Source organism: Sus scrofa, chromosome 15 (assembly GCF_000003025.6).
Source record: "Sus scrofa isolate TJ Tabasco breed Duroc chromosome 15, Sscrofa11.1, whole genome shotgun sequence".
Taxonomy (NCBI): domain Eukaryota; kingdom Metazoa; phylum Chordata; class Mammalia; order Artiodactyla; family Suidae; genus Sus; species Sus scrofa.
The window spans coordinates 3981564-4004745 of record NC_010457.5 but is presented as its reverse complement, the minus strand read 5'-3'; the positions used below and the strand labels follow the sequence as shown (position 1 = coordinate 4004745).

The following is a 23182-nucleotide window of genomic DNA, read 5'->3' as shown; positions in this document are numbered from 1 at the left end:
GACATGGAAATTAAAGCACAGAGAATCTAAGTAATTTGCTCAAGGTCTCATAGCGAGGGAGAAAAAGTCATTCAAACTGAGTTAAAAATGTATGCTTATCGCATGCTGCATCTTCAGAAAAAAAGAATTGTGGATCTGTTCCAGGATAGATCCAAACAAATGTAAAGGGGGAACAAATGTAAAATTGGGCAGAAGGGGATCCAGTGAAGGAAACTGGATAGAACACTAAGGAAAGTAGGAACTCAAAATTGTGAAGTGTCCAACAAGACAAAAGATAAATCACTTAAATGTTGACATTTAAAACAAATGTTCCTAGTGATCTTTTTTTTTTTCTTTAAGTAACTTTAATTTCGGTGTAGTGGAAACGAACCTAACTAGGAACCATGAGGTTGTGGGTTCCATCTCTGGCCTCGCTCAGTGGGTTAAGAATCCAATGTTACTGTGAACTGTGGTGCAGGTCGCAGAGGAGGCTTGGATTTGGTGTTACCCTGGCTGTGGCACAGGCAGGCGGCTACAGCTCCGATTCGACCCCTAACCTGGGAACCTCCATGTGCCACAAGTGTGGCCCTAAAAAAACAAAAAGAAAAGAAAAGAAACTTTAATTGCCAGAGTAATGTGTTATTTGTCTTTTTAATTACCCAAAGAGTTTTAAAAGGTAGAAAGTGAAAAATTTGTACCTGTCTCCCCACTGTATTCTTTCCTGGAGCATTAACTTTTAATTTTTCCTGCATCTTTCTAATCATTTTTCTTGAATATACAAGCATAACTGTATTCCTACTATTTAAAATGCAAAATTTTTCACATTTTTACATTCCTAAAATTAGAAGATATCTTACAATTGAGGTATATTAAATTTAATGGATTTTTTTCCAGAAAGGCTGATATTAAATGAATACCATCTGAAAATCTTGGAATAGAAATAATATATACATGTGAATAAAAAATAAAAGTACATATACTTATAATAAATCAAGAAAATATAGTTATCTAAATATGAGAAGTATATATGTATGTAAATAAAATACCTAAAATATATGTAAAATAACATGCATATAAGCACATTTACTTTCATATACAAGTGAGATTAGGAATATATATATGGAAATGCTTTTTAAATTTAAGATGTTTTCAAATAAAAAATTTATATATATACATATGCTCATACTGCCTCAATTCTAAGAGGTTCATTTTTCTAATTTTAACATCTTTGAATTCAGGTTATGCTTCTCCATTTCTAGCATCTTAGACTAAAAAATACAATTACTAATTTTTTCTCTTGGCTGTATATTATTCCATGGTATGAATCTTTCATAATTTTTTAACCCGTCCATTAAAACAAATCAGGGTTTTTCTTGTTATTGTTCATTATGGGTTTTGATTTTTATTTTGCTTTTAGCTTTTTACTGGTACCGATGATGTCTTAAGCAAACTTCTCTCCTTTATATTTGTGTTTGTTTCATTTTATATAAATGCTTATAAGCCCTATTACTAATTTACATACATTATGAAAATAGAATAGCGATAAACTTTTTGGTTTTGCCTTTTAAAATACATTTTCCATATTTCAGGCATAGTCATCTTTCTAAAAAGTAAATGTGATTATGACCAACATGTCTTGTAGTGTATAAATTCTTATGATATTCCATCCATTTGAAATATCTGACCTGAATTTTTTGTCTACAAAGAATTTAATACTCGTGCTTGTTGTCATCTTATAAGACTATGTTCAACTTTAAGATGTTTTCAGCATAGCTCAGTAGCCCCCTATGCTAATACCTTTCGACATTTATCATAATTGTACCACAGGTGCCTTATTCATTTTTCTGTCTCTTATATTAGGCTTCCTTAGGATTTGGAACTGTGTAGCTAGCTGCTGCTTGATAAGTCAATAAACATTGAAAGCATCCTCTTGCTGTGAATTGTTTTTAAAATGTTTCCAAGTATTTTAAAAAGGTTGGCTAAGAGAATAATTTTTGTAATGCTAAACAGGACAGTAAAAAGAGAAATTAGTATATAACTGGCTTAGAAGGAAGTGAAAAGTATGTTGGTATTACAAGTACATGCTTTCTTCTGATTTTAGTCATCTTAAGAGGAAACAGTAACTCAAATAAAAATGTGTTCTACCCAGTCAAGGTACTGAGAATTATAGGCCAAGAAGTAGATGACTTTACAAAGGAAAAATTGCTAAAGGTTTTAGATAAAGAGATACAACTTTAGTTATTAGATAGCTAAATATTGCCTTCCATATATGATAGCCAGAGTGTTCACGCTTTCACTATGTATAGTAAATGCTTTTTCCTGCATGCTTCCTTCCCATACCCCACACATATAACAAAAGGAAGAAACAAACAAAGCAATCCTTTGTACTTCTATTTCTCAGAGTAATATACTGTAGGAATTACAGCCTTAAGAGGAGGCCTCTAATCTGGGCTATTTTAATAATAGGAACAATGATAATACCATATTTTCCCTCTAGCTGTTTATACTTAAATACCGGTTGACAATCTCTTATCCAGCATGACTACGGGATGGATAATAGTCACATGTGCAACACATTCCTTACTCAAAAAGGCATATCAGAATGCACTTAGCTGAAGGAGAGAGAGAGAATATAATTTACAGTTTAAGGATAATATCAAATACTCCTTAAATTAAAAATAATGTTTAAAATTTTTGCAAATTTTATTATTTAATAACTAGTTACCAGAACAGTAGTTGATAAACTGTCCTTTTAAAACCATGTCTACATATTTCACTTTACATGCATTTAATATAGTACATATACTATTGACCTTTATAGTAGACCTGTATTTTGGATAAAAATGGTCCTGGTATCCTGAAGGCTAATGACAAACAGTTGTTCAAAGTCACACATTGGTTAGGGTTTGAGCAGAAATTAAGTCTTACCTTTCTTGCTTCATGGGCTGTCCATTTTCATTTATAGCCATTTATGTGCTGATTGTTATTATAAATGACAATCAACACAAAAAATAATGCATACATTTTCATATGCATACATACTCAGATACGCACATCAATGTATATGTATTGAAGTGAGTCACTCCTTAAATATCTGAAAACTGTTCTACCAACAGCAGATATATAAAGCTTCACTTCCACCCCATCTTAGAAAAACCTTAATTGAAGTTGAGTTTCGTGTGTATGAAGTGTTTGCACTGTCCTTATTCAGTACACCAGCACAATTCCTGTTTCTTTAAGAAACAAACAAACAAAATCTGTCATCTCAATTGAATGTTCCTATCAGCACAACTAGAAGATTTGGTACAAAGTTTTGATATCATAAAAATTGAAGCTTTAGCTCTATTTATTTTAGGTTATCAATTTTGGGTTGGTTTTTGTCATTTTTATAATGATCTCCAAAATGCCTTTACCCATCCAATCCTAATTTTCAAGATCTTATATTTCAGGAGAATTAAAAGCAGTAAGGAACTGTCAGTGGCCTTGAAGAAGAGAACACAAGCCATGGCTGAAGGAAACTCACAATAGTGACTCAGGCCATAGTCTTATGTCTTAAAAGATAGGCTCAGTGGAAGTACAGCTGATATATTTTACAAAGAAGATTGTCACTGTATTGAAAGTGTCACTGATCATTAAGAAAAAGGAACATTTTGTCAGCAGTAAGTTTTAAGAATTTGACAATTAATGAAAATATTGAAACTTGGAGGAAGACTCAGTTCTTTATCCACTTAGATTTTTTGTGGCTGTAAACTATAAAAATAGATGATTCTGATACCATAAATATATTTTTCTAAATAATTGAATAGGCAAATCCAGAATTTGGTATTTCAATTTATTATTAAGTAATATGAGACTAAGTTCTTTTTGCTTTCTGTACTAATTTCTATTTATAGAATACTTAAACATCATTTAATAGCCTTCTGAAATGTGGATTACCTCCTTAATTGACACTTTCAAAAATTTTGTTTTCTACTTTTTAAATGTATGTGATTCAAATATAGTTTTCAGATTTAAGTAATTTTGTGACATTTTAGGCATTTTGGTGCTTGGCCTATGTAGGCTTTGAAATAATGCTGTTAAGGATGGAGCAAAGTCTGCTCCATGCATTGAAAAGCAAAATCTCTGAACATTTAGGGAAATAATAGTTTCAAAGCCCATGCATTTTTTTTTTTTTTGTAAAAGAAGGCACTATAACCATTTTTACTTTTTTTGAAAAAAAAATTAATACACTATTTTGAGAGAATGTTGATGGTAAGTTGATTAAATAAACTTGGTCTTCCGCTTTTTCTGACAGCACTCAACTCTTCTTGCATAGTAAACTAGAAACACTGTACTCCCAGAAGCTGACACAGTATAACAATGACCCTGAACCCTTTGGTTACCTCTAGAGTATGATCTTTTGTAGAACTGTACAGTAAGTGTACTAGGTCAATGAAGCCATGCAAAATTATTTTCAATAAATTGCTTACTATGACAGGGATAGTTCTTTTGTTACCATACAAACATCAAGAAATAAGTGTGTAGAAATTTTTCATCAAAATTCATCAAACTTGAAACATTTGTTTGAGATTGTCTAACAAAATATAAGCTGTGTGGTATAAACAAAACTTGCTGTGGGAACTTAAGGAACTTATCTCACAGATCTTTTAAATGACCATACCAGAGAAGTTCTTACAACTCTTGATCAGGAGAGACAGGCATATGTAGTAAGACATTGTGCAAGAAGAAAACAGTGGTAAATTCAAGTGCCCAATCAAAATGTCCCAAGGATGGCCCTGCCAGGTTATAGAACTTGATTTGCTACCCAGCTTTTTCTCATAATAGCATGCTCCAGAGTGAGTAGCAGTAAGGATTTACTCACTTGATGATGGTTAATGATTCTTTGGGACAAGTTTGGGGAGACCAGCTAATATTTAAAATATTTTAGAAAGCTTGCCAAAAGTGATTAGAGTCAAAATAGTTTAGGCAGTTATTAAGTGAAGCGTCACTAAAAACTGCATTCATCTGTAACATCTTATTTGTTTCTAGTAAGAGATGAATGAGAAATTCTTTGTCATAAAATGTGATAAGTCATTCAGAAGGACTTATTTATTGCTATTTTTAAGAAGTATTTATGGGTCCAATTATCAACTAATTGCCATGAAAATTTTCCTTAAATATTTTAAATGATGAATAAGAAGTACTGTGTTTTAATTATCTGGAAATGTCTTCCTAACATCTAGTTCCCTAATGTTTCCAGATGACTGAGATGTTGTTATGTCTTTTCAGCATGAGGGATCTGTGTGTCTGTGTATATATTCCTTTTGGGGCACTCTTTACTAATGACTACTTTGTGCATCATCATCTTAGTGTTAAATTTGTTTTTTTGTTTGTTTGTTTTTTTTTTGTCTTTTGTCTTTTGTCACTTCAGGGCCGCTTATGTGGCATATGGAGGTTCCCAGGCTAGGGGTCCAACCAGAGCTACAGCTGCCGGCCTACACCACAGCCACAGCAATGCCAGATCCGAGCCGCATCTGCAACCTACACCACAGCTCATGGCAACGCCTGATCCTTAACCCACCGAGCGAGTTCAGGGATCGAACCCGCAACCTCATGGTTCCTAGTAGGATTCGTTTTTTCACTGCACCACAATAGGAACTCCAGTGTTAAGTGTTTATGATAAATGACCCTTATATTATTTTGGAGACAAGAGGTTGGAAGTCAGACTTAAGCTATGATTCCACTTATGTGACCTCTCCAACGTTCTTTCCTCACTAGCAAAATGGGAATAATTATGCTTGCCACGTAGATCTCTTATGGGGATCAAATGAGTTAATCCACTGAGCACAATGCCTGGCACATTGAAATTTCTCAATAAATAATCAAAACTATTAGAAGATTACAAAAAGAGAATTTCTTATATACTGTGGTTGTTTTTTAGGATCTGCTCCTTCGTGTTTTTACTTTTTTAGAGATTAAATCTAATTAGTCTGTTCAAAAACTGGAATGAAAGTAAAATATACATAGACAATGCATAAATTATCCTCTGTTGCTTTTACCTCTTATTGTAAACAAAAGTTCTCTAGACTTTCATTAGGAATGGATCTTCAGTGAAGTATATCCATATGGCAATTCTAAAATGTAAAAATGAGCTGCCTTTTTCGTATTGAATAAGCATAAAAATCAAATTATGTTGCTCAAAAAAGAATACTCATACATCTTTTCCCATCTTGCATAACACAAAAATAGCTAACTGCTTTTGCTCATAAAAATCATATTTGGAGGGTGACTAAGCACGAGACAGTTCCCAAACAAATCTTTGAGAAAGTTATGCAGGAATGAAAGTGAGATTTCAGTTGTAATCAGTCTCCTCATCTAGGTTAGTTCAGTGAAGGTAGACTGGTAAATTTTTTAAATCATCAATTAGTCTTACATCATTTTTCAACATATTTTGGATATCACTGAAATATTAAAATCTAATGTCATTTCTTTTTAACTGGAATGTGGTTTTGTGGGCTATAGCTACTATGTACTTCTTTCTTTTACAGGCACATGCATACTTTTACATAAGTATTTGTTCATTTACATAAAATGCATGAAGTAGTGAAGACTTATCTGAAGGATGACTTAGTAATGTAGCATGTCTTATGTATTCATGTACTATCCTTGCTACATAAAAATAATTAGATGGTCCATGATTAACAACAATTTTTTAATTGGAAAGTGGGGATATTGATGGCACTATACCAAAATGTTAATTAAAAAAAAATTTGCAGTCTCAGAATACATAATTTGGAGGGATTATGCAATCACATATAAAGGAAATTTAAAAGTTTTACCTCTGCTATTCCTGAGGTCCAAGAGTAGTTTCATTTATTTCTTCATCTTTTAAAGGATCATACATACCATATTTTTAGAAAAATCTTTCCGTAAGTTTTCCTTGGGGTAACTAAATGTTGTTTAGGGTAGAGTAATTAAATGAAATTTAGTTTCTTGTTTCATATTTCAAGCGATTTGTTTTTGCAGTTTACCTTATAAACCTTTTATTTACAGTTTATACTATTCCAAGTAAGTTATTCTGAGTAAAATATTGAGGTATGAATTTGCCCTTGTTTATCCTCAGTTTTTAATTTTTGTTTGGATAAGCTTTCCTTACTGTGACATTTCTGCCTTTACTTTGTTTTATTCTTTGTTTTTCTTTTCATTTTGGTTGTCAAATATAGAAAATAATATGTTTAAGTAAAACCATGATATTTCCAGAAAAAAAAAGGCAAGTTAAACATACTATTTTTAACTTATTTTGAAAAGAAAAATAATTGTCCCAAAATTCACATTGAATTAAGAAAATGTATTTGTTGAGCAAGGGTAATGAGAGGGGAGGTATCCAAATTGCCATGAATGTCTAAAGAAAATATTTCTCAGAGTTCCGGTCATGGCTCAGTCGTTAACGAATCCCTCTAGGAACCATGAGGTTGCGGTTCGATCCCTGCCTTGCTCAGTGGGTTAAGGATCCCGCTTTGCCGTGAGCCGTGGTGTAGGTTGCAGATGCGGCTGGGATCCCGCATTGCTGTGGCTCTGGCATAGGCCGGCAGCTACAGCTCTGATTCAACCCCTAGCATGGGAACCTCCATATGCCGTGCCAGCAGCCCAAGAAATGGCAAAAAAAAAAAAAAAAAAAAGAAAGAAAGAAAGTATTTCTCTAGGGTATCCTAGAATATGAAAAAAATTTTTTTCTACTAAATAGCTATGTGTCATCCAATCTTTGGACAAAATTTGATTTTACTTACTATTTATCATGCCCAGTCTTATTTTACCTTAATGTCAGATAGGTGGGTAGATAGATAGATAAATAGATCGATTGATCTTAATGTCAGGCAGGTAGATAGGTAGGTACATAGATATATATATATTTACATTTATATTTTTTAATTCTTAGCACTAAAAGGAGAAAGATATTTGGTAATTTCTTTAAAGTATGTTTTTTTCTAAATTATCATATAGCCAGGTTTTGCGTTTTAACTTTGTCTGGAACACCCTCTAAGAGGAATCCACTTATCACTCTGTAGAGTGACAACTGATGTGCTTCATTGGATTTCTTCCATATATACTTTATATTCATGATTTTATTTTGTCATTTGTTCTTTTCGCTTTCCTTTATGTTTACTGATTTGTTCAATTACTATTAATTTCATTTTTTAGTTTATTTCCTTTTGTGTCTTGTTAATATGGAAATGATGTTTTTTTATTTTAATGCTTATTATCTAACACATATTTCTCCACAATTATATGAAGGCTTTAAAATGTTTTAATTCCCCATCCCATTTCCCCCTCCCAAGTGAAGTCCTTAGGGTGCTTTTACTTTCCTTTACCCTCTTCCAACTCGATTTTGCTGACATAGTTCAATACGCTTAGTTCTATATTTATTAGATTTTCCCCTTGCCATATGTCTCTTCTGTTTTAAGGATCCTTACTTCATAGTTGCCTTACAAATTCCCACGCACACAATCATTATCCATTTAGTTTTAACGTGTATCACAAGGCAATATATTGAACTGTTTTCTATTCATCATCTTCTGTCTTGAGATTTCCATTGTGATTCATATGTTGTTTGGTTCAAGTACTTTCTTGAGTATTTTCATCAGATGGGCTATAGGAGTGGTATTATCTCTCATTATTGTATATCCACAATTTTTTTTTCGTACATGCATGATGTATGATAAACCTGATTGGGCGTAGAATTGTTTGTAGGCAATCTTTTTCTCTCTGTCCTTAGTATTCTACTCTCTTCCAGTTTCAAGTATTACAGATAAGAACTAAGATGTCAATCTGATTCTTTTTCTTTGCTAAGTAACTCCTTCTTTCTTTCTAGAAATTTGTAATATTTTCTCTTAATCCTAATAATATAGGAATTTTAGCAAAATATGTCTAGTTGTATGCCTTACTTTGATTAATCTACCTAGAACTTAGGGAGCCCTTTCACTCATGTACTTAATTCTTTGAATCAGGGAAATTATGTTATTTTTTTATTCCTAACTTCCATTTGTCTTTTTTCCCCTTTTTTTCTTTTTCTTGTAATTATTATAGTCTTTACCTGATAGTTCTCTTGGTGTTACTTTCCAAGTTTGTTTTTCCTGATGATTTCCCTCTTTGTACATTTGTTCTATATTTTGAGATATTTGTTCCAGGAAGGCTCAACAAGTACATACTTTATTTCAGTTCTTCTATTTAAAAACAACAACAACAACAACAACAAAACTATTGTGGTAAGATATACATGACTTAAGATTTACCATCTTAATCAAATTTTTAGTTATTATAAAGTATTGGCTATATTGTCCATGTTGTATCCTTGTACCTGATTTTATACATAATAGCTGGTACCCCATCCTCTACCTTCCCTATAGTGCCCCTTCCCTCTCCCCACTGATAATCATTAGTTTGTTCTCCATTTCTAAATTTAAAAATCAGATTTCCAAATTCCAGAATATATTTTAAAGCTGAGTATTTTTATTTTGTTAATTTTTTTTTTCTTTCTCCTCCAGCAATTCCAGTCTACTAGGTACTTCTCAGGTCTCAAGGTTCTGTTTGCTCTTTCTTTCTCTGATTATTGGGATGCCTTGTATACATTTTTATTTTTCTCGCCTAAAAATGTCTGTTTAACCTTTGAGTGGTGAGAGGCCTAACACTGTCTGCTCTGTGATCTTAAATATACCAACTGGCAAGCTCATTCACTATTTCTTAAAGCAATGAAGGATTATTTAGGTAAAGTTCTCCTTAGGAATAGAGAATAAGTCTGTCCATCTTTATATCTGCATGGAAGGGCTTCTGCAAACATCAGCCACAACCCCTAGGACTGCATACATTACTCTACACTTACTTTTAACAAAGGCCAAGATCTTTCGGGACCTAGGACTTTTGGTGATATTCTCTGGCCTGTCAGACACAGATCCTCCAGTCTCTGTCAGTCCCACAATGGCACAAAATTGGGTTTTTGGTCCTTCTTTCCAGAATCCCTGCATATCGCATGGCCTTGCACATTTTCTGAGCTGTCCAGGCACCAACCTGGTGCTCATCCTAGGAAAGGCTACTAAAATTGGGAGATGAAAGCACCAGGGACACACTCTCAGGCAGCCACTTTCTCAACAGTTTAACTGAAAATAACTTGTTTAATTTTAAATTTCAGCTTTTCCAGAGAACTATAGACTCATAGTCTTAAACGTATTCCAGCTGTGATATGGTTTTCAAATAAAGAACCAGAGACGATCTATATTCTGCATTTCATTACATTCAGATTGAATTTATAACTTGAAGGACGGAGGGAAGAAATGGTCCTAGACAAATTTTAAGTAGAAAAAGAAGTATGAATTTTGGCTAAGAGAAATTTTAGGAAATTCGATACTGACAAAGCTTACAAATGAACAAAATAGATGGAGTGTGATAAGACAGTGGTCTCCTTCTGGGTGCATTTGTTGTGACCAACACCAAGGACTTGGAGTCTCCTTCCAGAAAACCTTTGTCCTGTAGCTCTCTTAATATCTCCTTTATTAAACAGAAGTCAGTAAAGCAGCCCTTAGGTCAACAAAGTTACTTGACTAAAATGTAAGGTTTTTATCTAATTGCTAGTCAAAGCAGTAACTAAATCAGGCAGTAGCTATCTTTAAGCAGAAATTTTGTCTAAAAAATCCTTAATCCAAATATGTTCTATCCACCAGTTTATTGAATCTGATCCCTGACTTTTTTTTTTTTTTTTTTTTTTTTGGACACACCCACAGCATGCAGGAGTTCTTGGGCCAGGGCTCAAATACACATCACAGTGGTAACCAGAGACATAGCAGCAGCACCACAGGATCCTAAACCCACCGAGCCACCAGGGAACTTCTCCAACTCCTCCTTCATTGTGTCTATCTGTATATAATTGTCAGAGACTTGCTTCTCCTTTTAATTTCCTTTAAAGTCTCTGCCCAGGATCTGTAAATCCTCCTCTTTTTAACCAAATGATCTGTTCCTCCTGATTTTCTCACTTAACATATAGCATTTGCATTCACACCTCATATACATACATAATCCATGCTAAGTGCAATCTTTATGAAACTTTTATAATGTTATGCAATACTAACTTTTTTATTGTGAAACCCATTCTGCACCTAATTTTAAACCCACCCATATCTTGACCATTATTTCTGTTTTATTCTGGGCTCCCTTCAACTAGGGCCATTCTACTGTACTCCACAGAGACCTGCATTACCCCTTTCTTGTTCTTTTGTGGTTATCTCCCCTCTTCCTAGGGCATCGTCCTTTCCCATTTTGCCCTGCCCTTCCAGGTCCATGTGTGATGGATAAAACTATGTATTAATATCAGATTGTGAATTGCAAATTTTTATCAAAAGAATGATTAAAAAGAAACTTTAATCTCAAGTAAAAATGGAAGACAAAAATAAGACTAATAAAATGTAGTACCAGTAGCAGTAGTAACCTAATATTTACAGATTTCCTACTGAGGCCTCATGCACAATGTCACATGAGTTCTAAGACTTATATGTATTTTTACACATTTTATTCTTGGGCAGTCCTGTGAGATACTTCTACTATTATTCTGATTTTACAAATGTGAAAAATGAGGCATTTGAAAAGTAAAGACATTTGTCCACAGTCGCATTCAAATCCAAGCAGTATAACCAGAGAGTTCAGGTTTGTTTTTCAATCATAATATAGGAAGATATATGTTTATCAAATAATTTTATTTAATTCATTATGAATAAATCAATTTTAAAATGGCATGTCCATATAAATTTTCTGAATGTAGCATATAGCTACATGGCAGGACATACCAATATAGTAGAATGTTCCCTAAGTAAACATAATGAGGAAATTTGTACATAAAGGGATTGTTGTGTTACCAAAGAAATTTTACAATATTTTGTACTATTTCTGTGAAAAATGCCACTGGTAATTTGATAGCGATTGAATTGAATCTCTAGATTTCTTTGGGTAATATAATCATTTTGACAATATTGATTCTTCCATTCCAAGAGCATGGTATATCTTTCAATATGTTTGTGTCATCTTTGATTTCTTTCATTAGCATCTAGGAGCTTTCAGAGTACAGGTCTTTCATCTCTTTAAGTAGGTTTATTCCTAGGTATTTTATTCTTTTTGATGCCATAGTAAGTAGAGTTGTTTCCCTAATTTCTTTTTCTGATTTTTCATTGTTAGTATAGAAAAATCCAGTCAATTTTTGTGCATTAATTTTATATCCTGCAACTTTACCAAATTCATTGGTGAGCTCTAACAGTTAACTAATAGTGTCTTTAGGGTTTTCTAGGTATAATACCACGTCATCTGCAAACATTGATTGTTTTACTTCTTCCTTTCTTATTTGGATTCCTTTTTCTTCTCTGATTGCTATGGCTAGGACTTCCAAAACTATGTTGAACAGAAGTGGCAAGAGCTTACATCCTTGTCTTGTTCCTGATTTTATTGGGAATTCTTTCAGCTTTTCACTGGGAAAACTGGACAGCTACATGTAAAAGAATGAAATTAGAACACTCTCTAACACCATACACAAAATTAAATTCAAAATGGATTAAAGACCTAAATGTAAAACCAGATACTATAAAACTCTTAGAGGAAAACATAGGCCAGACATTCTCTGACGTAAACCACAGCAATATTTTCTCAGATCCACCTAGAGTAATGACAATGGGATAGATTGGGAGCTTGGGGTTAATAGATGCAGACTATTGCCTTTGAAATGATTGGCAATGAGATCCTTCTATGTAGCACTGGGAACTATGTCTAGTCACTTATGTTGGAGCATGATAATGTGAGAAAAAATAATGTATGCATGCATGTGTAACTGGGTCACCATGCTGTACAGTAGAAAAAAAATGATGTATTGGGGAAATAAAAAAATAAAAATAAAATAAAAAAACAAAAATAAACAAAAGGGGCATAATTAAAAGTTTTTGCATAAAAAAGGAAAGCATAAACAAGACAAAAGACAACCCACAGAATGAGAGAAAATATTTGCAAATGAAGCAACTGGCAAGGGATTAATCACCAAAATATATAAACATATCCTGCAGCTCAGTATAAAAAACAAAAACGAAAAAATATATAAACAGCCCCATCAAAAAATGGGCAGAAAATCTAAACAGACATTTCTCCAAAGAAGGCATACAAATGGCCAAAAAACACATAAAAAGAGTCTCAACATCACTAATTATTTGAGAAATGCCAATCAAAACTACTGCAAAGTACCACCTAACACCAGCCAGAATGGCCATCATCAAAAAGTCTACAAACAATAAATACTAGAGAGGGTGTGGAGGAAAGGGAACCCTCTTACACTGTTGGTGGGAATGTAAATCAGTGCAACCACTATGGAAAACAGTATGGAGATTCCTTGGAATACTAAAAATAGAATTACCGTATGATCCTGTAATCTAACTCCTGGGCATCTATCTAGAAAAAAGCATAACTGAAAAATATACATGTACCCCAGTGTTCATTGTAGTACTATATATACAATAGCCAAGACATGTGCACAACCTAAATGTTCATCAACAGAGGAGTGGATAAAGATGTGATGCATATAGATAATGGAATATTACTCAGCCTTAAAAAAGAATGAAATGTCATTTGCAGCAACATGGATGGACCTAGAAATTATCATGCTAAAAGTAAAGTTAGTCAGACAATGAGAGACAAATATATGCTATCATTTATATGTGGAATCTTTAAAAAGGATACAATGAACTTCTTTGCAGAACAGAAATACACAGGTATTGAAAAGTTTACAGTTACTAAAAGGGACAGATTTGGGGGAAGGGATGGATTGGGGGTTTGGGATGGAATTGTTCTAAAATTAGATGGTGATGATGGTTGTAAAACTGTAAATATAATAAAATTCATTGAAGTTTTGAAAATGAAGGGATCAGTATGAAGTGCCCACAATATGAAGGGGGTGGTTAGAAAGCTGTTACACCAACCTAATCAAAAACAGTATTGCTTTAAACAACTTAAGGCAGTAGGAAAGCAAAGGAGAATTTTTATTTTTTTTTTAATGGCTGCACCCATGGCATATGGAAGTTCCTGGGTCAGGAATTGAATCTTTGCTGCAGCTGCAACCTATGCCAAAGCTGCAAAAATGCTGATCCATTAACCCAGTGGAATGGCCTAAGGATTGAACCCATACCTCTGCAGAAATCTGAGCCACTGCAGTAGGATTCTTAACCCACTTCACCAAAGAAGAAATTCCTCAGAGGAAAATTTGAATGCTTAAGGTATAAGTTGAACATATTTGACCTGATATAAGGGAGAGAGAATACTTAATTCAAATCCACAAATTTGGTAGTTCCCATTGTGGCTCCATGGGTTAAGAACCCAACTAGTATCTGAGGATGTGGGTTCAATCCCTGGCCTTGCTCACTGGGTTAAAGGATCCAGCACTGCTGAGAGCTGTGGTGTATTTCACATATGTGGCTTGGATCTGGCATGGCTGTGATGTAGGTTTTCAGGTGCAGCTCGGATTCAACTCTTAGCCTGGGAACATCCACATGCCATAGGTACAACCGTAAAAAGAAGAAAAAAATTTTTAAAAATTCCCCCAGTTTTCTGAACTCTGCAAGGTTAACTCTTTTGGAAAAAACTGTTAACACATCGGGTTTTGAAATTTCAAAAAATATTTACCTTGGAAGAACAATTCAGATACTGTTTTCTCTTCTAAAAAAATAAGATAGTTGATTCAGAATAATAGCTTAAAGTCTTTTCCAGTTCTATATTTATCTAAATCAGAGTTACCTAAAACTTAAATTTTAAAATCCTGTGTCATCCAAAATACTTTTTTCCCAGTGCGTTTAAAGGTAAGAAGGATGTATAAAACATGTCTTGGAGTTCCCTTCATGGCACAGCAGGAACAAATCTGATTAGGAACCACGAGGTTGCGGGTTTGATCTCTGGCCTTTCTCAGTGGGTTAAGGATTCAGCATTGCCATGAGCTGTGGTGTAGGTAACCAGAGGTGGCTTGGAACCTACATTGCTGTGGCTGTGGCCTAGGCCAGTAGCCGTAACTCTGATTAGACCCCTAGCCTGGGAACTTCCATATGCCGCAAGTGTGGTCCTAAAAAGACCAAAAAATAAATAAATAAATAAAAATAAAACATGTCTCACATGCTGTGTAAGTCTGTGGGAATGACTTAACTAGTTTAATTTTTTTCCCTAAAACATTGTAAATTGACAAATCACTTAAAAGTATCATTACAATTAATTATAAAATAATTTTAATGAATTCAGAAGAAGTGAATGTCTTTGCACAATATCCTTGAAATTACTGTAGTTTTTGGAAAGCCTGCTCAAAATAGTTTGAACACATTTAGCAAAAGATAGAAAAGAAATAGGATTTTACATTTGAGACCTCTTAACTATCCCCAGAACAAGAGATTTTCACAGAGTCAAACATTTGGAGATAATTCTACAAATAGGACATTTTATCTGATTAAGCTGATTAACTCTCAGTGAAGCCCACGAATTGACAAAGTCCTACCCACACACTTTCTTTTGGTGCTTCATTCTTAATATGAGTGAATATCCAACAGTTCACCCCAGTAATTGTCCAGGAAAACCTCCAACATGAAAAACATACTAAACCTAAATAAACGGTATAATGGGATCCAGAGGAAACTAACAATGAAGAGGTAGCCAGACAATTAAAATACGAAAGCAAAAAGAAAAGAAACAAGTTAGAGAAAAACAGAGTTGAGAAAATGAGGAGTCCATTAAATAAGAAAATACAACGTCCCCCTAAAAGGAAAAGAAAATACAAAATCCATTAAGATGCTATTTAAATTTTGAATAAGTAAAGGCAGAACTTTGAAATTAAAAATATTATAAATTGATTTAATTTTATTTAATTATAAATTTAAATAGGCTGGAAGAGAAAGTTTGGAGAACTAGAAAATAGAACAAGAAGCAAAGAGATTAAAAAAAAAAAGGTGGAATAAACATGAGATTCAAGGCTTAACCCAGGAATCCCACCATATTGCAAATTGGACTTCCATAAAAGAATAACAGAAAAAGTAAAAGGAAAAAGAAATTACCAAAAAAATTATTAAACTTCTCTCTGAAGATATTTCTTCACATTGAAAAAGACCACTAACTATCCAGCATAATAAATGGAAAATACCCACACCATGGAAAATCATCACAAAATTTCAGCACATGAAGGATAAAGAAAAATGGTAAGAGCTTCCCAAGGGGAAAAAATAGGCATGTTTCACATCTAAAGGAGTGCAGTGGCATCAGACCTCTCAACAACTACACTGTAGAAAAATTCTTCAAAACCATAAGGTAACCAATCTCATTACTTAGAATTTTATACCCAGGCAGCCAGTGTGCTGTTAGACTAAAAGAGGCCTCTCTCCAGTCCTCCAAAAGTACTGTTCCTGGACTGATTCCTAGGAAATCACTGCAGAATGTGACTTATCTAGATGATTAAGTAAAGTATGAGAAGGAAGATGTAGACAACTGAAAACAAGAGGTTCCATGCAAAGGGGATAAAGAAAAGTGTCAGCATGGCTGCTATTTAGCAAACTAAAAGGACAACCAGTTCACACTGTTCTCTTATAAGGAGAACCCTCAGAAAGGAACTCTCTAGGCATTGTCTCTGTGGCACCTGGGTTCATTACTGAGGCTTGGGTTTGATGTCTGGCCTGCCACAGTGGATTAATGATCTGGCATTGCCACAGCTGTGACATATGTCATAGCTGTGGCTCAGATTCGATCCCTGGCCTGGGAATTTCCATATGCTATGGGTATGGCAAAAAAAGAAAAAAAAAGTAAATATATAGCTTAATGGAAAAACAGCAAGGTCCTACTATATAGCACAGGAAACTATATTCAATATCTTGAGATAAATCATAGTGGGAAAGAATGTAAATTTATATATATAGGTTAATCCCAGCGGAAAAAGCCAGAAGGGCTGAAGACAGTTGACTCTGGGGATATAGAGAGAATGGAAAGAGATGTGGCAAAACAATGTTCTTTTTCACTGTAAGCCTTTTAATATTATTTTACTTCATAAACTACACACATATATCAACATCATAAAATAAAAACAATTTAAAGAATACAATATCCCACTTTTTGTGAGTCAACTGTATGTTATTTTGATACTTTGCAGAACCTAAATGCACAAACATGTAAAAACGAGAACCAAAAATCCTTTAATGAATGCCATTTTTATCTATGTTATCTAATGTTTTGACATACAGTTGTTTATAGTATTCCCTTACAATCCGTTTTGTTTCTGTGAGGTTGGTAATGGTATTTCTCTTCTATTGCTGATCTGACTTAAGATTTTTCTTCTTCTACTTTTTTTTTTTTAAAAAAAGGTATTTACCCCTATAAATTTCCCTCTAAACATTACTTTAGTTGAATCATGCTGGTTTGGGTTATTCTGTTTTCATCTTTATTCATTTAAAATATTTTCTGATTTCCCTTCTGATATTATATTTGACTCATTTAGAAATGGGTCATTTAATTTCCACATACTTATGAATTTCCTTGTGAATTTGAGAAGAATGATTATTTACTGTTGTTGTGTGGACTGTTCTGTAGATCTCTGTTAGCTCTAGTTTATTTTTAGTACTATTTATTTTTTATTTTTATTTTTAAAATTTTATTATTTTAAATTATTTCCCCAATACAGTTTTTTTTCTACTGTACAGCATGGTGACCCAGTTACACATACATGTATATATTCTATTTTCTCACGTTATCATGCTCCATCATAAATGACTAGACATAGTTTCCAGTGCTACATAGCAGGATCTCATTGCTAATCCATTTCAAAAGCAATAGTTTGCATCCATTAGCCCCAAGCTCCCAATCCACCCTACTCTCTACCCCTCTCCTGTGGCAACCACAAGTCTATTCTCCAAGTCCATGATTTTCTTTTCTGTGGAAAGGTTCCTTTGTGCCGTATATTAGAGTCCAGATATAACTGATATCATCTGGTATTTGTTTTTCTCTTTCTGACGTACTTCACTCAGTATGAGAGTCTCTAGTTCCATCCATGTTGCTGCAAATGGCATTATTTTGTTCTTGTTTATGGCTGAGTAATATTCCATTACATATATATATACACCACATCTTCCTAATCCAATCATCTGTCGATGAATGTTTGCATTGTTTCCATGTCTTGGCTATCGTGAATAGTGCTGCAGTGAACATGTGGGTGCATGTGTTTTTTTAAGGGGAGTTTTGTCTGGATATATGCCCAAGAGTGGGATTGCTGAGTCATATGGTAGTTCTATGTACAGATTTCTAAGGTACCTCCATACTGTTCTCCATAATGGTTGTACCAGTTTACATTCCCACCAACAGTGCAGTAGGGTTCCCTTTTTTCCACAACCCCTCCAGCATTTGTTATTTGTGAACTTATTAATGATGGCCATTCTGACTGGTGGGAGGTGGTATCTCATGGTAGTTTTGATTTGCATTTCTCTAATGATCAGGGATGTTCAGCATTTTTTCATGTGCTTGTTGGCCATCTGTACATCTTCCTTGGAGAAATGTCTATTCAGGTCTTTTGCCCATTTTTCCATTGGGTTGTTGGATTTTTGCTGTTGAGTTGTGTAAGTTGTTTGTATATTTTAGAGATTAAGCCCTTGTCAGTTGCATCATTTGAAACTATTTTCTCCTATTCTGTAAATTGTCTTTTTGGTTTTGTTTTGGTTTCCTTTGCTGTGCAAAAGCTTGTCAGTTTGATGAGGTCCCATGGGTTTATTTTTGCTCTAATTTCTATTGCTTTGGGAGACTGACCTGAGAAAATATTCATGATATTGATGTCAGAGAATGTTTTGCCTATGTTCTCTTCCAGGAGTTTGATGGTGCCTTGTCTTATATTTAAGTCTTTCAGCCATTTTGAGTTTATTTTCGTGCATGGTGAGTTCTAGTTTCATTGATTTGCATGTAGCTGTCCATATTTCCCAGCAATACTTGCTGAAAAGACTGTCTTCTTCCCATTTTATGTTCTAGCCTCCAAAGATTAATTGATCATAGGTGTCTAGGTGTCTGTTGTTGTGTGAAGTGTTCTACAGATCTCTGTTCACTCTAGTTTATTTTTAGTACTATTTAGTACTATTTAAATCTTTTATTTCTTCAGTGATCGTCTGCCTAATTTTTCTATCCATTCATGAAATCCAACTCTTATTGTTAAATTCTATTTTTTTTCCCCTTCAGTTATGAGTTTTTGCTTCAAATATTTTGGGACTGTTTTGTTAGGTGTATATATGTTTATAATAGTTATATCCTTCTGATATGTTGACTCTTTTAAATGTCCTTCTTTGTCTCTAGTAAAAAATTTTATCTTAAAGTTTCTTTTGTCTGATATTAAGGTATCCATTCCATCTCTCTTTTGGTTACTGTATATATGGCATTTTTTTTTTTATTCTTTAATTTTCAACCTAGTTTTGTCTTTGAATCTAAAGTTTCTTTTGTAGACAGTATGTAATTAGACCATTTTTTTTAATCCATTCTGCCAATCTCACACTTTTGATTGGCATCTTTATATATAATGTAATTACTGATAAGGTGAGAATTTTATCTGCCATTTTGCTGCTTGCCGTCTGTATTTTTTATGTTTTTCCCCATCTCTATCTTCATAATTATCACTTTTTGTGTTGGATATTTTTTTAGTATGCTGTCATAATTCTTTTTTTTTTTTTTTTCTCTTTTTAGGGCCACACCCATGGCATATGGAGGTTCCCAGGCTAGGGGTCAAAATGGAGTCACAACTGCCGGCCTACACCACAGCTACAGCAACGCCAGATCCAAGCCACATCTGCAAACTATACCATAGCTCACGGCAACACCAGATCCTTAACCCACTGAGTAAACCCACAACCTCATGGTTCCTAGTTGGATTCATTTCTGCTCTGCCACAACAAGAATTCCTTTTGTTTTGTTTTATTTTTCATCGTAATTTTTTTGTTGCTTCTCTCAGTTATTTTCGTAACAGTTGCCCTAGTGACCATAACTAGTACCTTAACCTAAAATAATCTAGTTCAGATTAATGCTATCCTATTAATTAGGTTAATTAATTAATTTCATTGCAAAAGCTTTTCTCCCATCAAGTTTCATTCTTTTCTTTACTTATACTACTACTGTCATATAAATTACATTTTTATACATTATCAGCCCATCAATAAATTTTGAAATTATACAGCTATGTTTTAAATCATATAGGAGAAGAAAAGAATTATAGTGAAAAATATAAAATATATATATATATTTATTATCTTTTCTTTTTTTTTCTTTTTTTTTTTTTTTTGGCTTTTTAGAGCCACAATAGTGGCATGTGGAAGTTTCCAGTCTAGGAGTTGAATCAGAGATACAGGTGCTGGCCACAGCCACAGCCACAGCCATAGCCACAGCAATGCGAGATCTGAGCCATGTCTGCAACCTACAATACAACTCATGGCAACACTGTATCCTCAACCCACTTAGCAAGGCAAGGGATCAAACCAGCATCCTCATGGATACTAGTCAGATTCATTTCTGCTGCACTGCAACAGGAACTCCTATATATACTATATTTTATATTTATCTCTATAATTACCTTTACTGGTGTTCTTTTTTTTTCTTTTTTTCTCTGTAGGTTATAATGATTGTCTAGTATTATTCTGAAGAATTCTCTTCTTTATTTCTTGGGCAGAACTGCTAGTGACATAGTCCCTCAGTTTTTCTTTTTCTGGATATACCTTGATTCCGTCTTCTTTTTTAAAGGTTAGTTTTGCCAGCTGTAAGATTCTTTTTTGACAGTATTTCTTTCAGTACTTTAGATATGTCATCCAGATGTGATTTGGCCTCCATGGTCTCTGATGAGAAATCAGCCTTTAATTTTTGAGGATCTTTTGTACTCGATGGGTCTATTTTCTATTGCTCTTTCAAAGACTATCTCTTGTCTTTGTTTTTTCACATTTTGGCTGTGATATATTTGAGTGTGGGTCTCTTTGAGTTTATTGGTTTTTTTGAACTTCTTGAATATTAATATTAATGTTATTTTTTATTGTATTTGGGGATTTTTCAGTCATTATTTCTTCAGACAATCTTTATGTTCCTTTCTCTCCTCTCCTTCTGAGACTTCCATTTTGCATACATTGGAATGTTGGATGGTGTTCTACAGGTGTCTGCGACTCTGTTAATTTTTTAAAAATTCTTTTTGCTTCTTATGTTGGATAATCTCAGTTGACCTCTCTTCAGTTCATTGCCATCAAATTAACAGATTCTTTCTTAATGACAGTTCAAACTAGTGAAGTTTTTCATTTCAGTTATTATACTTTTCAATTTCAGAATTTCTTTTTTATTCTTTTTTAAAAGTGATTTCTTTCTCTTTGTGATTCTGTATTTGAGGAGACATCACTTGCTTACTTTTATTTAATTCTTAGATGTGACTATTTTTTAGTTCTTTGAACTTATTTATTATAGGTGATTTAAAATCTTTTCCTAGTAAGTCTAAATTTGGGCCTTCTTTAGAGACAGTTTCTATAGACTGCTATTTTTTCCTCTCTATGGACTATACTTTCTGTTTTATATTTCTCATTTGTTAATTGAAAATTGTTTTGAATAATTATCAACTCTAGAAAATAGATACCATCCTCACTAGGGTTTGTTTTTGTTGCAGTCTCCTCATTGTTTTTGCTACTTGTTTTTTAAGTGATTTTTCTCCAAAGTCTGTATTATTTGTTGTTTGTGGCCACTAAAGTCTCTGTTCTGTTACCTTAGTAGTCATCTAATGATGAGAGATTGAACTAAGTCTCCAGCCTTTGCTGAGGAGGCTTTGTTTATGTCTTGGGATATGCCAGTTTACAACTCCATGTTAGCTTTAGCCTTCATTTTCTACTTGCATAGAGCCTCAGAGTCAGCCAGAGTTGAGAGCTTAGAACCTTCTGAAATCTTTCATGGTCATGCACAAAGCCCTGTGCATGTTCATGACCCACTAGGATCTCAAGAATATTTTGGAGCTTTTTTTTTGCCCACATGTGCCTCCCATTCTCCATTTTTCCCTTTAGTTTTTTTAATTAGCTTCTTGTTATCCATAACTATCAAAGCCACCTCCAGTAGCTTTAGTGTTAAACATTTGCCCTCAGATGTCTGAGGGTAGAGTGTTTTCACAGAGTCTAATGAAGTAATCTGAAAATGGAACTATTTTCATAGTTCAAGGTAAGGTAAGTCAAATAGTGACAGTTCTCTTGAGATGGACATTTTGGGGAAACTCTGTCTGTCCTAATCCCTCATGTAGCTGGTAGGCTGCTAGTTTATGTAGCTATCACAGTTGTGTGGCTCTTGGTTTTCAAGGCTAATCCAGAACCAGAGAGGGGAATGGGATTAAGGAAAAATAAAATGCCATAAGATTTGCTCTTCTTACCAAAATTCCACCATTTATCTTAAATAAACAATTCTTGGATTGTTGTAAGCCTTTAGTTAATTTCCAGAGTTTTAAAAGAGACAATTTGACAGTTTTTGCCAGTGTTATCATCGCTTTCATGCAGAAGCTATTTTGGGAGTTCTTTATTCTACTGTTCCAAATATTAAGCTGTGTTCTTTAAAAAATAATTAAATAGTACATATATAAAAAAAGAGTATCGTAAATAAGATTTCTACCCTTAAGTGCATTTTTCCCCTAATCCCAACCAGAATATTAATTAGTATTAGTGATTACTGTGTATTCTTCATATATATATACTAGAGAAGCATGTATGTGTGTAGAGATCTATGTTTCCTTTTGTACATACAGAAATTTACTATATACTCATATTCTGTATGTTTTTTTTCACTTGGTAATTTACCTTAGATATTGGTCCATACTAATCCATATTGAAGTTATCTCAGCCTCTTATTATTGTTGTTGTAGTTGTTTGGTATTCTATAATGGATAGTCCATTATTTGCACATTTTCTAGTAGCAAATATTTGAGTTGGTCTATGCTTTGTTATTTCAAACAATAATGAAGTGAACCTTATTGCATTCACATCTTTTTGACCATATATTACTATAGGATAAATTCCTTATTTTTTGTTGCTTTTCTCATAAATTTAGTTTACAGTTTTACTTTGTATTAGAGACATCGCTCCTTTATTTGGCAACTTGTGAGTTATTATTTATGGCTAGCAATTCTTCCTGTTCACCTTCTTGCAATGGAAGTGGGGGTTGTTTTAAGTTA

General features: G+C 33.7%; 1 protein-coding gene across 16 annotated transcripts in view; it reads left to right on the top strand.

Annotated features, from left to right (window-relative positions):
* Positions 1–23182, top strand: part of MBD5 (methyl-CpG binding domain protein 5) — a 446601-nt gene that overhangs the window by 91714 nt on the left and 331705 nt on the right. The gene's annotated exons all lie outside the window — the stretch shown is intronic.